We start from the raw sequence: 13,668 nt of genomic DNA, 5'->3' as shown, positions 1-13,668 counted from the left end.
TCCAAAACATAGTGGGGGGGAGGGGAGGGGAGAAGGGAGCCGGGTTTGCTTGGGCGCCTCTGCTATGTCCAGTGCTGTAAAGTCTGTGCGCTCCGTTGCTGCAGGTGGGGGACAGGGGGCCGGAGTCATAGGCACCGCCATGCTGAGGGGACAGGGTCGCAGGCCCCAGTGCTTCCATTGCCCGACCCCCAGGGCTTCAGGTGCTGCCGTGATCAGGGGGCCAGGGTCAAGAGTGTCACCTCCCCGGCTGACCCCAGGATCTCCGGCTGGGGGTCACAGGCACTGCCTCCACTGTGCCCCTGGCCCCATCTCCCCGATGGGGTCCAGCCCACCCTCCTTAGACACACAGGTGTGTGGGACTCTCCAGCGTCCCGGTGTGCTGGCAGAGGCACCTTTGTTGCCTTGTGGTCGTTTGACTGGTTGTACACTGAAGGGAAGAGACAAAGAAAGCACCTCACTCCGTCGTGCTACTGATGCTACTCAGGGCCGTAGGTTTTATAAAAGGAAATTCTTTAATCCATCTGAAAACTGACATGCCATAACTAGAAGCATACAAACCCTTCGAAGGCAGAAAGTCTCTCTCTGAAGGCGTCCAGAGTATCCTTGAGGCTTTGGTCTCTGACGATGTCTCAGTTTTACAGTTTTTCAAGAACTATCTTTTTGACAGGTGACACATACCCCAAAATAACCTCACTGTCTTTTTAAAGTTCCCCCACCAAAGTCAAATTAAGAGAGCAACCAATTTGTACCATAATAGGCAGTTTCATGGAGAAATTTAGCTAATATCCATTTGAAATCCTGCGGTGTCACTGCATTAGCTTGTTAGGGCTGCCCGTAACATAGTTCCACAATCTGAGTGCCTTAAACAACAGAAACTGATTATCTGACAGTTCTGCAGAGTGGAAGTCTGAGATCGAGTTTCAGGCAGGGTTAATTCCTTCTGAGGCTGCGAGGGAAGGACTGTTCCAGGCCTCTCTCCTTGGCTGTAGACGGTAAACATCTACCTTTGTCTCTTCAAATAGTGTCGTGTGTATGCGTCCAAATTTCCTCTTCTTATAAGGACGACAGTCATACTGAATCAGGGCCAATGACATCATTTTAACTTGATTACCTCTGTCAAGACCCATCTCTAAATAAAGTTCTATCTCTAAATAAGAATATGTTAGGGGTGGTGGGTTGATAAGCACTTCAATCTATGAATTTGGGAGGGACAAACACCAAGCATCTGACTTGATATTAAAGATTAACTGAGTGAGGATAACAGCCAGATATTTTCCATTCTTCCTTTTCCTGAATCAGGAGCTAAATATTGAGATATTTTAATGTCTTTTTCAAATCCCTTCGTAGATTTATCCTTTGGGATTTTAGGTTGGATCATAGCCTTGTTTAAGGTTGAAATTTGGCATAATTATCTGCTCAAGCATTTCCTTAGCTTCTATAGTATCTCTTTCTTCACGAGACTCAACCTTTACAATATCTGCCCCTCTAGGAATTAGAAGTGTATCTAAAAGTTCCTTAACTTGTTGCACATTTCTGATAGGGATTCCAGCAGAGATGAGAAGCCCCCTTTGTTATCAGAGCATCCCAAGGTCAAACAATCCTCCGAAAGCATACCTGCTCTTTGTATATACTTTTCTGGTCACTAGTTGACAAGCTCTAGTAAAAGCATTAAGTTCCAGCAGCTGTGATGATTTAACCTCAGGTAAAAGCATTAAGTTCTAACAGCTGTGATGATTTAACCTCAGGTGACTCTACTTTGTAAGAACCATTATCAAAAACATTGCCTATGATAGCTTCATCCTTGACTTAGCTGCAAAGCTTATCTTCGTTGTCTTAGTAAAATAGCCCTTTCTGAAAAATACTGATATTGATAGATACTACTGAGAATTAAAGAGATAACAATTTTTTGATAGCTATTGAGTCAATTTTTTTTTAATACTAAGGGGCTGAAAGCATTATGAGGGTTAGTGGAGTGTATAACATATCCCTTTGGCTCTAAGACCTTCAACGATATGTTTGAAGTTTTTCTTTTCTTCTGGCTTCAAGAGATATTGAGAAAGCCTGGGTAAAGATTTGGTAGGCTCTATCTCAACCTTAATAGGTTCTGTTCCAACATTTTTTTTCTACATTAGTAAAATTTTTAACTATAGAATGTCCGATATAGGGCCAATCTTTATGTAGGGTACTTATCAAATATAATGGAGAAGGAAACCATATATATATATACGGCAAATAAAACTTGATTATGAAGGGAGAAGATCTCTGGAACCTCAAAAAAACAGTCCATCTGGTGTGCACTTAATTTTACAATTTTCATTCGTAAAGTAAGTTCCTATGTATTAGTTTGCTATTTCTTCTGTAACAAACTTAGTAGCATAAAATGACTCAAACTTCTTACAGTTCTAGAGCTTAGAAGTCTGACAGTGGTCTCACCAAGCTAAAAATTCAAGGCTAGAAATCAGCAGGGTGGCATTCTGTTCTGAGGCTCCAATGGAGAAGGTTTCCTTACCTTTTCCAGCTTGTAGAGGCTGCCCACATTCCCTGGCAACTGGTCCCCTTCCGCCATCTTCAAAGCAAGCAACGCTGCATCTCTTTGTTCCTCCTTAGCTGTGTCTCGCTTTGAATCTCTTCTGACTCCCTCTCTTACTTTTAAGGAGGCTTGTAAATAAATTGGGTCCACCTGGATAATGCAGGCTAATCTCTGTATTTTAAGATCAGCTGGTAAGTGGCCTTAATTCTCTGTGCAACCTTAATTACCCTTTTATTAGGACATGGACATCCTTGGGGGGCATTATTCTGCCCACCATACCCTAATAAATTTACTAAGGTGGTATTAGAGGGACGTGTTTAGTGAAGGGTCCAAAGTTTGTATTTAAGGGCTGGGAGATAGTGAAACTGTGGATTATTGGAATAGTTACCACCTGTGTTGCATGTTTACTCTGAGGAAGAAGCTGAGCAAAATTGGGAGGAGTTAACTAGTGTAGAAAGTGTAGCATCTACCAGGCTGTGCGCTTCCCCTTACAACAAACAACATGTTTACCCAGCAAATGCAAAATGGAAGCAAACAAGAGAACCAAAGGGGATGAAAAGAAATGGCCTGATTCCTACAAGGGTGCCCCCAAAAAACCAAAAAACAAAATCCAGAAATAAAACTGAGAATCAATAACTGAGGAGCTGAATGCAAAGAGCAGCAGCTGCTGATGTGCCACTTTGGGATGAACTCGTCAAGCCATGAGTCCAGGCACGAGGGGCCTCCATGGGTCCCACACCGGGTTGAAGGCTGAAGTCAGCAGCAAAGAGAAGGGAAAACCTTGTCTTGGAGCCTCTGGGAAAATGCGGACAAAGACCTTCTGAATGAGAGCAAATTAAGCCAGTTGAGAGTTTGCTACAGCAAGAGTCAGCCACCATAATGGGCTCAAAGGCAGGCAGAAGAGTCAGGAAGCCTTATAGTGAGCAAAAAGGAGTCATCAGATGAGCTTTGAGTGGAGGTTGCTGGCGGTGAAGATGGAAATGGACTCATTTAAAAGGGGCATCATAGCATGTGATTGGTTTGGGAGGCATGTTTGCATATTTGGCTGCTTCTGGTTGCTTCTTTTAAGTGGGGGTAAATACTAGGGAGACTGGCAGTTCTTTACTAAACTTAACTGTTCTAGAAATACCACTACAATTGCAAAACCTAATAATTCAGAGTTCACAAAATTATGGTCACTATCCAAGACTCACTTATCTTTGGCCCTTGACAAACAGACCCACTAAGTGGGGATGTAAAAGGAATCAATATCCATTCACCTTTCACACCTTTTACGTGACACTACTTTCTCCAATTCCTCCAGAAACCAGGTCTTGCTGAGGTCAGAGCTGTTCCAGTTCTTTCCATTGGCCCTTCCTATCATTCTGATATCCTTTATTCTGACTGAAGTCAGAAAACCCATTTGTATTACAGAATCTCTTTCAATCCTCTTAAGCCCACAGAGGATAACTATCAGAAATCTCTTCAAAGACCATCTCTTACCATTGCATTTAAAAAATCTAATAGAGTATCTACCAAATCTTCTAAGTGTAGTTAGTGGATGGGTGAGCAAGTTTCAGCAAATAGGCCCATTCCAGTATTTCTATCTGCCTGATTCTCTTTATTTTTTCCTTCAAAGAAAGAAAAGCAAAAAACAGGAACGTCTTTCAATATAACCGTGTTGATTATACGTATTGAGTCAAGAGTTTAATTAGCCACACTACTAGATCATAATGCCACCTCCAAAAGATTGAGCACCACATGGTAAATCTTTAATTCTGAGTGGATGTCCACTTGTCAACAAATTCATCTGGCTCAAGCCTTAAATTGCACATGTAAATGTACTCCCCAGTATATAATGATATTGATATTATCTTAAAACTCTTTGAGTATAGAGGGTATCTCTCTTTAAAGAAGACCTTGCACAACTCTGTCTAGACTCTTTTAGCATCTACATTTCATTAGGGGCCTGAAAAAAGAAGATGGTACGCGTTGGGGATGGGACCTGAGGAGAAATGGTCCCAGCTTATGAAGCAGGTGCCCCAAGTGTCATGACTGAAAGGCTTTTGTGCAGATGATGGGTGATTCAGACTAGAGAGGGAGTGACGGGGCTGTCTCTGCCAGTGAAAGAATTTGAGGGAAATCTGGAGCATCCAATTCTACACATTTCTATCTGCTCAAATGCCCCGACCCCATATCTCTGACACTCGCTCCCTTCCTGCCAATACACTTACCGTAGCATAAGTGGCTTTCATGGGATTTTGCCAGTTAATCATCATGCCCTAGGCTTGGTCTCCAGCCCCAGATGACCTCTGATTACAAAGTTGTCATGGGTCCTTTGTGTTCACATTTACTCTTAATTGTGTATTTATAGGTATTAATTCTTCTTTTTCCCTAATAATTGTCTCTAGGGCTACAGTAAGAAGCAAAGTGATTACATAATGTTTATCACCACTGTTGCTGCCATGGCAACTGTTCCAGAGCAGTACACCCTATGCTAAGACCTGTAATAACTTCAGAAAACTTGATGCCGCCTGCGTTTATGGATTAGCCATATCCCCTCAGCAGACAGGCTATCCTTGTGCTTCTCTAATACATGAACAACCCAACTGGGTAACCCTATTTTGGTGGTTTGTTTTGGATGGGCACATGGATACCAATTAAAGTATCAATAAGAGTCCGAGCAGGAACAGTGATAGTCTCACATTAGGATAATCACAGGTGGATTTATTAAAGGAACTTAGCAAATGTGTGGGAAGGGTTCAGGTAAAACACAAACTAAAGTTTCACCTCCTAGGACCTGTAAAGCAGAGTTCTTCCTGTCCTTACACCTGAAAGCATGAAGGGGATGACCAGCTCTTGAAATGCAGGAGAGAGATGCTTGGAGAAAGCTGGGAGATGGATAGCTAGGATGGATGGAGGTGCACACAGTCAGCAGACGCAATGGGCCAGAGGCAGCTGCACAGAGAGCAACTGTGGGAAAAAAAAGGGAATGATGTTCTCCTCCTTCTTCATCAGGGCTTCTTATTGTCAAGTGGAAACTAAGAGGAAGAATGAAAGCCAGCCCACTGAGGTAGCCTGTACAAGTCAAATTTCTGGCTCACAGAACAGGCTGGAGAAAGGTGGAAATGGATCTAAAAGGGCAGTTGGAAGACACCCTGAAGAAAGTATTTATGCTCACATTATAGGTAGAATTTCTGGGAACTCCAAACAATATTTCCATTATATTAAGCAATACTCATTTACACGACCACACTTAGCTTCAAATGCGACTACTGATTATATATTGTTTTAGCTAAGTGGTAATGTGACCCCTGGAAGACTCCATCCTTTTCTCCATCTGACTCTGGTCAGGCTTATGGGACTAGGGTGGAGGATGTAGTCAGCATGGGGAGGAAGCCTGGGCTGGACCAACCAGAGTGGGTGGTCAGGGCACGGGAGGTGGATGGGTCCTGCGGGACTCAAGTGAACAGACTGAGAGGGAAGTTGAGGCTTAGGAGGCTGGCAGGTCTGATGGGATCCAGGCTGCAGAGGAGTTTGGGGTGATGAGGCAGAGGTATTTGGCGCCAGCGGGTATGGAGCTGAGAGGTTGCTGGGACTTTGCGGGCAGCTTGTGTGGTTAGGAGTTTGGTTACCTAAGGAGGTGTGCGCGTTTACGTACATATAGTGAGGGTAAGGAAATGGAAGTTTCCCACGGCCACAGAAGGGGGAAGGCTAGAATGAACTCTCGAGTTTGACTGGAATTGGAGGCATTTGTGTAAACTCATAGTCATAAGTAGCTAGACAAGTAGGTAAGTGGAGAGATATATAGATATAGATATAAATATGGATGGAGGTGAAGATTTATACACATATTTACATGTAAATGTAAGGGAGTCTGGAAAGTGTGTACTTGCTTTCTCAACTTTATAGCAGAGGAAAAAAAGAAAGCTGGAATTGTTTGAAGGCAGGTGGAGCAAGAAGAACTGTCTGCCGTAATTCAATCTAAACTGCAAGACATCTCTTTGGAGAGAGTTTGGTACACTCTTACTGAGGAAGGAAAACATACAGGCTATATAATCCACGACACATTTTAAAAAAATGAAGCCCAAGATATCTGGAGAAAACCATGATTCAAAAAGATACATGCACCGCCATGTTCACTGCAGCACTGTTTACAATAGCCAAGACACGGACACAACCTAAGTGTCCATCGACAGAGGAATGCATAAAGAAGATGTGGTACATATACACAATGGAATATTACTCAGCCATAAAAAAAGAATGAAATAATGCTATTTGCAGCAACGTGGATGGACCCAGAGATTGTCATACTGAGTGAAGTAAGACAGAAAGACAAACATCATATGATATCGCTTATATGTGGGATCCAAACAGATGATACAAATGAACTTATTTACAAAACAGAAATAGAGTCACAGATGTAGAAAATAAACTTATGGTTACCAAGGGGGTGATTAATTGGGAGATTGGGATTGACATATACACACTACTGTATATAAAATAGATAACTAATAAGAACCTAATATATAGCACAGGGAACTCTACTCAATACTCTATGGTGACCTAAATGGGAAAAGAATCTAAAAAAGAGTGGATACATGTACATGTATAACTGACTCACTTTGCTGTACACCTGAAACTAACATTGTAAATCAACTAGACTCTACTCCAATAAAAATTAATTTAAAAAATTGAAGCCCAAGCAAGTTTGGTAATTTTCCAGTGTCACACACATATAAGTGACAGAGCTAGACATCTTACCAAAAATCTTATCAAGACTTTCCAACCTTAATGCCACAAAGGGACAAGTCTGTACTTGTGAGATGACATTTTTGCCTTTGGCAAAAATGGGGGAAACAAATCTTTTTTCTTTGAATTTTCAAGCTTTCCATTATATATTTAAATAATTAAATAACACGTAAAGCTCGAGTCTATCATTCTTAAAGTCTTCATGATATAACGGATCTTAGAAATATGTAATTAGTCTTCATTGTGGAATGCTCCTGGCACATGTATTCCCCCTGCCTATGATAAAAGTACCTGCTTCCACAGGTAACAGGATACTTTCTATTTTTTTCCTAGGCTCAGTCATGAACAACCTTGGTGTCTGAGATTTTAAAGTCAGTCCCATTAGATGTGGGATGGTGCCAGGGACACAGTGTTCTATAAGCAAACGCTCCCAAGTGACCTGAAGGTATGTATCTCATTGTGGCAATTAACAATTTCTCAAAATATATTTTCTTTCTTTTTCTAATTTTGCAAGTGTTTTGGCAGGGATATGAATATATATTTAATTTCAGAATGTCAGTTAATGTTTATCTTGCCACTTGGCTGCCTCACCCTATAGAAATGAGAAATGATTTCAAAAAGGGCTGCCTCGCCCTTTTTGAAATAAAACCTTGGATCTTGAACTGAATTTCACTACTATGAGAAACTTTCAATTTATTGCTTTTTTTCCCCTTGGCTTTTTTTTTTTTTTTTTGGAATGAGCTGCAACAAAGCAGGTTTGAAAGTCAGTGGTCAGTACACTCAGCAGTATAGATTTGGTCATAGTCAAACCACAAGGGAGAAAGAGTATATTGGATTTTGATGTTAAATATTCCCAGAAGGACAGTTCACATACTCCTGTCTAAAGAGGGACTACTTATGAAGGCTTCAGTTTCTGTTGTAATCTGTGATGCAGCTCGAATCAACAGAAGGATGGCTTTAGAAAGGAAAGATGGGGCTTCCCTGGTGGCGCAGTGGTTGAGAGTCCGCCTGCCGATGCAGGGGACACGGGTTCGTGCCCAGGTCCGGGAGGATCCCACATGCTGTGGAGCAGCTAGGCCTGTGAGCCGTGGACGCTGAGCCTGCGCACCTGGAGCCTGTGCTCCGCAACGGGAGAGGCCACAACAGTGAGAGGCCCGCGTATCGCGCAAAAAAAGGAAAGAAAAAGAAATGAAAGATGGAGTTGCACTGACACTGCCTGATAGTCATTCAGCCTCAGATTGACAGTATCGGGTTGTCAAGAGGGATACAGGGTTCATGACACAGAGTTATGGGTCCTTCCTTTCCTTGGCTGTGGAGTTAAATTACCTGCACAGGATCCATCTTTAAGGTAGTGTAGGGAACATCATTTAAAAACATACCTTAGTCCATAATACAAGATCTGACATACTATTCTTGCCTTTAAATTTTCCAGTTTTCAAAATCAATAAAAATCAATAAAATGGTTAAAATTCAGACTAAGATTTTCTATGTATACTGAAGAACACTTGTACTTAGAGGAGCAGTTCTCACTATTTTAGGCACCGAGTATACACACAATACCTACAATGTTCTAATCTCAACTGTGTGCATTTTAGAATCCAATTTATTAATAATTTGCTTTTACTATTACTCAATTTTCATACACAGCAACAACCGTACACTTTCATAGTTTTAATAGATGAAAGACCATACAAGCAGTATTCGGACATAAAACATTTATAAATACGCTATTATTTAAATTATACAAAATACAAGTTATTGCATTTTATATACTGAAATTCAAGCACTAGGCAGACTGCTTAGATGTATAGTACCTAGGTTTATGTTTGTCTATTTGTAATCTAAAAAGAGTTCACCTAAATTAATACTTATACTTGTATTTTGTTTTCAAAATTGTGAATGTTGTCATTTTAACGTATGTGAATTTTAGTAAGATATATTAAATTATAAATATAATCAATGTTACCCACTGCCTTTAATTACCTTGAGATTACACTTAGTAATATTAGTGGACATTCTGCATAAGTTGTAAAAGTCTCAAATTATTTATTATTTTATTTCCATAAAGTATCATAATTTTAAATGAAATTTGTTAAGTAACAGAAGTGAAGATTAGTGCTGTCCCCTGAATTTTAACTCATTTTTTGTCACATTTTAACTTGTAAAAGTTGGCAAATTATATTATCATTAATATACACATTTCTATATCTTAAATAGTGGGGAATTCATAAACCTTTTTGTAATTCTGCTTTAGGATGATTGATTAGAATGCCACACAACCATCTCGCTAATTGAGTGTCCTCTGTAAAATATTTCTTAAAAGCATATGTTACATAATTAACTACCAAGCCTTCTATATGTCTATGTGTTCATATACATTGACATTCACATATATACATACATGTATATACATGTATATGTATATATGTCTGGGCATGTGTAATAAAAGCAGATATATTAATATTTGTTAACTAAGAATGTTTTACTTCCAAATCCCTAAATTAGACTTGAAAAATATAATTTTTCTAAGAAGTATTGAATAATAGCAAATGCATTTCTTTACCTTTGTGGATATCTAAAGAAAATCTAGTGCCACATTATCTCTACAATTTTATACTGAAATGGATTAGGGAAAGTCAGAAATCAGATAGAAGAATGCATTTCTATGTGATGAAAAGAAACTCCACATTTGCCTCCTGTGTCAACACCGCCCGTTGTTGGGAAAGGCAAGTGCTCATTCTGAAATGCCAAGAAGCAGAAGAAGTCAAGGATGGGAAACAGAAGAAAAAGCACAGGGTTAGGAGCTGCAGAGAAAGAGGTCGAACGCGATAAAAGGGAAAATGCTGGTAACGCCGTCAGAAAGAACACAGCACAGATGTTTGAAATGATGGTGTCAAAGGTGTGACCTTGGCGATTTCGAAAAGACAACATCTAAAGGGCTGTACCGAGAAATGCCTCAGGTGGCCTCAGAGGGCACGGCCTGTGAAAGGGTCATCAACGCAGCCCATATAATGAAGTCCTGAGAGATGAAGACAGGGAAAGCGAAACGGCAGGACTGGACGGTGCAGCACTGGACGGTGCAGGAAACAGAAGGAACTTAGAGAAGGGATATTTCTGTTTCACCTCTAAGACCAAAACCTCTCTACTAAAAATAATTCTTTTTTTTTTTTTTTTTTTTTTGCGGTACGCGGGCCTCTCACTGTTGCGGCCTCTCCCATTGCGGAGCACAGGCTCCGGACGCTCAGGCTCAGCGGCCATGGCTCACGGGCCCAGCCGCTCTGCGGCATGTGGGATCTTCCCGGACCAGGGCACGAACCCGCGTCCCCTGCATCGGCAGGCGGACTCTCAACCACTGCGCCACCAGGGAAGCCCTGCTAAAAATAATTCTTAAAATAAGTTCACACAGTTTATTATCTTTGATGATTTTGAGACTAGAGGCCAATATTGAGGAATAAAAAAATCATCAATTAGGACATTTTCTACGAATCTTTAGCTGGGGGCCCTCACCCTTTTGCCAAAGCTAATTTTTTTCAGGAAGGGTAAATTGATAAAAGAGGTCGATGATTTTAAATATATAGGCTCCATTATGTATTATTTTCTCACATTTAAAAGATGATCTCTTTGTTACAGTCAGAGTTTGGGAGCTGTTGGGTGATTGGGGTCCTCTAGCAGAGGTTTTCCCAAAAGACTTTCCGCCCCAGGGATCAATCATGCTTTATAATCTTTCCCTCCTAATCCTGGTGTTTAATATTTTTTGCTCAAATGTCTCTCTCCTTTTATTAAGCCTGATCATACTTCACCTGCTGACACTTCTCCTTTATCCAGGGTAGAAAAAATGTTTCTATTCCTTACACATTTTCTTACATAAATCTTACACATTTCTTACACAATTTGTGTTGGGAACCATATGAGCCAAGTTCTATTGGTTCAGTATTTACCTCTGTAATGTTCCTAACATGAATTTACACAGGATTTTCTTAGAAATACAACCAAGGAGGTATTATTTATTAAGCAGTGCATACCATCTCTCCGTAGTTCTAATTTCTAGAAATTGCCCCCATTTATCTTTTTCACCCACTGGTCTTCAGCTGGTTTTAAACATTTAAGTATCCACCATTGGCTGAAAACAGTAAAAGACACTGAACATAATATTGAGAACAAATCACAGTTCCTGCCTTCGAAAAGCTTAAAATTTAAAAGAGGGAGGCATAATACAAAACATTCAGAAAAATAACCAACCCAGATGTCAATTGAAGTCTCCATTTGTTTTCCATTTATGAATGCTTTCCTTTCAAATATGCAACTGATCAGAAATGGTTGATATAGCTGGATGTTATTTTAGTTTTTCCCTATACAATGGATCATGAGCTTTACACAAATTTATCTAGATTTCATACATGGAACACAACATCAGCACATCATTTGTGTGTGTGTGTGTTAGAAATAGAGTGTTCTGTTGGTACTATTTTATTTTTGGAAAATTTGAAATAATTGCAAGAAATACAGCCAATTTCAATTGTATTCTTTTAGTCTGTTGGCTAACATATCACTTAGTTATCAGGTCATTTATAAAATGATAATGGAAAATTTGTTTCTTTCAATTTAAAAATAACACTGCAGGGCTTGCCTGGTGGCGCAGTGGTTGAGAGTCCGCCTGCCGATGCAGGGGACACGGGTTCGTGACCCGGTCCGGGAAGATCCCACATGCCACGGAGCGGCTGGGCCCATGAGCCATGGCCGCTGAGCCTGCGTGTCCAGAGCCTGTGCTCCGCAGCAGGAGAGGCCCGTGTACCGCAAAAAACAAAAAACACTGCACCATAAATTCAGATTTCACTCTCACAACTCATCATTTAGATGACTTGAAGTAGATTTAAAGATAAGCAAAAAGTAGAGTAGAAAAAAGAACAGCTATATCTTACAGGCTCACAGGTTTCAGTAAAATCCATTTCCCATAACTGCGATGGAAGGAATGAGGATTATGAAATCTTAAAATACTAAATGAATTTAAGCGACAATTTATTATAGCCAAAAATATGATATCTGTATACTTATTTATTATCTGAGTCACATAAAATAATTATTTTATACTATTATAATCAAAGTAATAGAAATCGGCAAAAAATAAAAACTTAAGTTGTAATGCCACTGATTTGTTAATTTTTATTTAATGTGCTTTGCACAAGACCAAGCTCATATGTCATCAAACATGATGAACTCTATGTATGATCTAAAGTAGTTTATAATTTTAAATATTTTGGTCTTAGTCTCACGACTCTAAGTGATAACACTGAATTGAATGTAATAGCATCATTGCATAAAGGAGTGTATTAGAACTTTTGCAGAACAAGCATGTATTTCCACAGCTGCATGAATTACATTAGTCATAGAATAACATTTTTATCATAATTTTGGCTTATTGTCTTAAATTTCCAGATAAAATTAAATATTGGTGATATACTGAACTATGACTGTGTTGAAATCAAACTTTCAAAAAAATTTTAAAAAACACAAGCAAAATATGCAAATAAAATAAAATGCCTAGCTTCCATGATTTACCTTTTAGAAAGAAGATATAATAAAATATTAACTGATATCAGAATACCACATAGGTGCCTCTGGGCTTAGATCGATGCAACGTGTGACTGACATCTACCCTCCAGCATCCCACTTTTCACCAGAGGGAGGGAGATGATAAGGAATAAATACACTCAATGCATATTTTTGTAGTATGTTAGAAAATAATAAGTTCTATGAAAAAAAAAGAGGCAGAGAAGAATAAAAGGAGCTGGGAGTTCTAGGACAGAGATAGAGAAGGATACAATATTAAATAGGCTTTTTTGAGCCAAGAAAATAATTCTGAGCAAAGACTTGGAGGAGATGAAGAAATTAACAAAGCAGATATTTGGAAAAAAGTATTTCAAGCAAAGAAGCAAAGAGCACAGTTGGGAGTGTGCTTACCATGTTCAAGGAAGAGAAAGTGAGCTGGAGAAAAAAGTAACCAAAGGAGAAAATGCAGTTTCTTTAATTGATACAGAACTACTGCAGATATCTAACTATTCTTGAGTAAGCTTTGTTAGGTTGTGCCGTTTAAGGAATTTGTCCATTTGATCTAAGTTGTCAAATGTATGGGCATAAAGCTCCTCATAATAATTCATAAAGTTATTCTTTTAATATTTTTAGGATTGGTTGTGTTCTCATCTTTCAATCCTGATATTGATTATTTGTCTTTTAACAGTGTTTTCCTAGTCTGTCCAATTAATCTTTTCAAAGAATCAGAAATGTTTTCTTTGATTGTTTTTCTCTTTGCAATTTGATTCTTTTTTTATCTTATCTGTATAATCTTATTCTTTCTGCTTACCTTTTTTCATTCTATTTACTTACCGTGACATTTAGATAACTGACTTCAG

The sequence above is a fragment of the Mesoplodon densirostris genome, chromosome 6, assembly GCF_025265405.1.
Source record: "Mesoplodon densirostris isolate mMesDen1 chromosome 6, mMesDen1 primary haplotype, whole genome shotgun sequence".
Classification (NCBI taxonomy): domain Eukaryota; kingdom Metazoa; phylum Chordata; class Mammalia; order Artiodactyla; family Ziphiidae; genus Mesoplodon; species Mesoplodon densirostris.
This window is presented reverse-complemented; position numbering follows the sequence as displayed.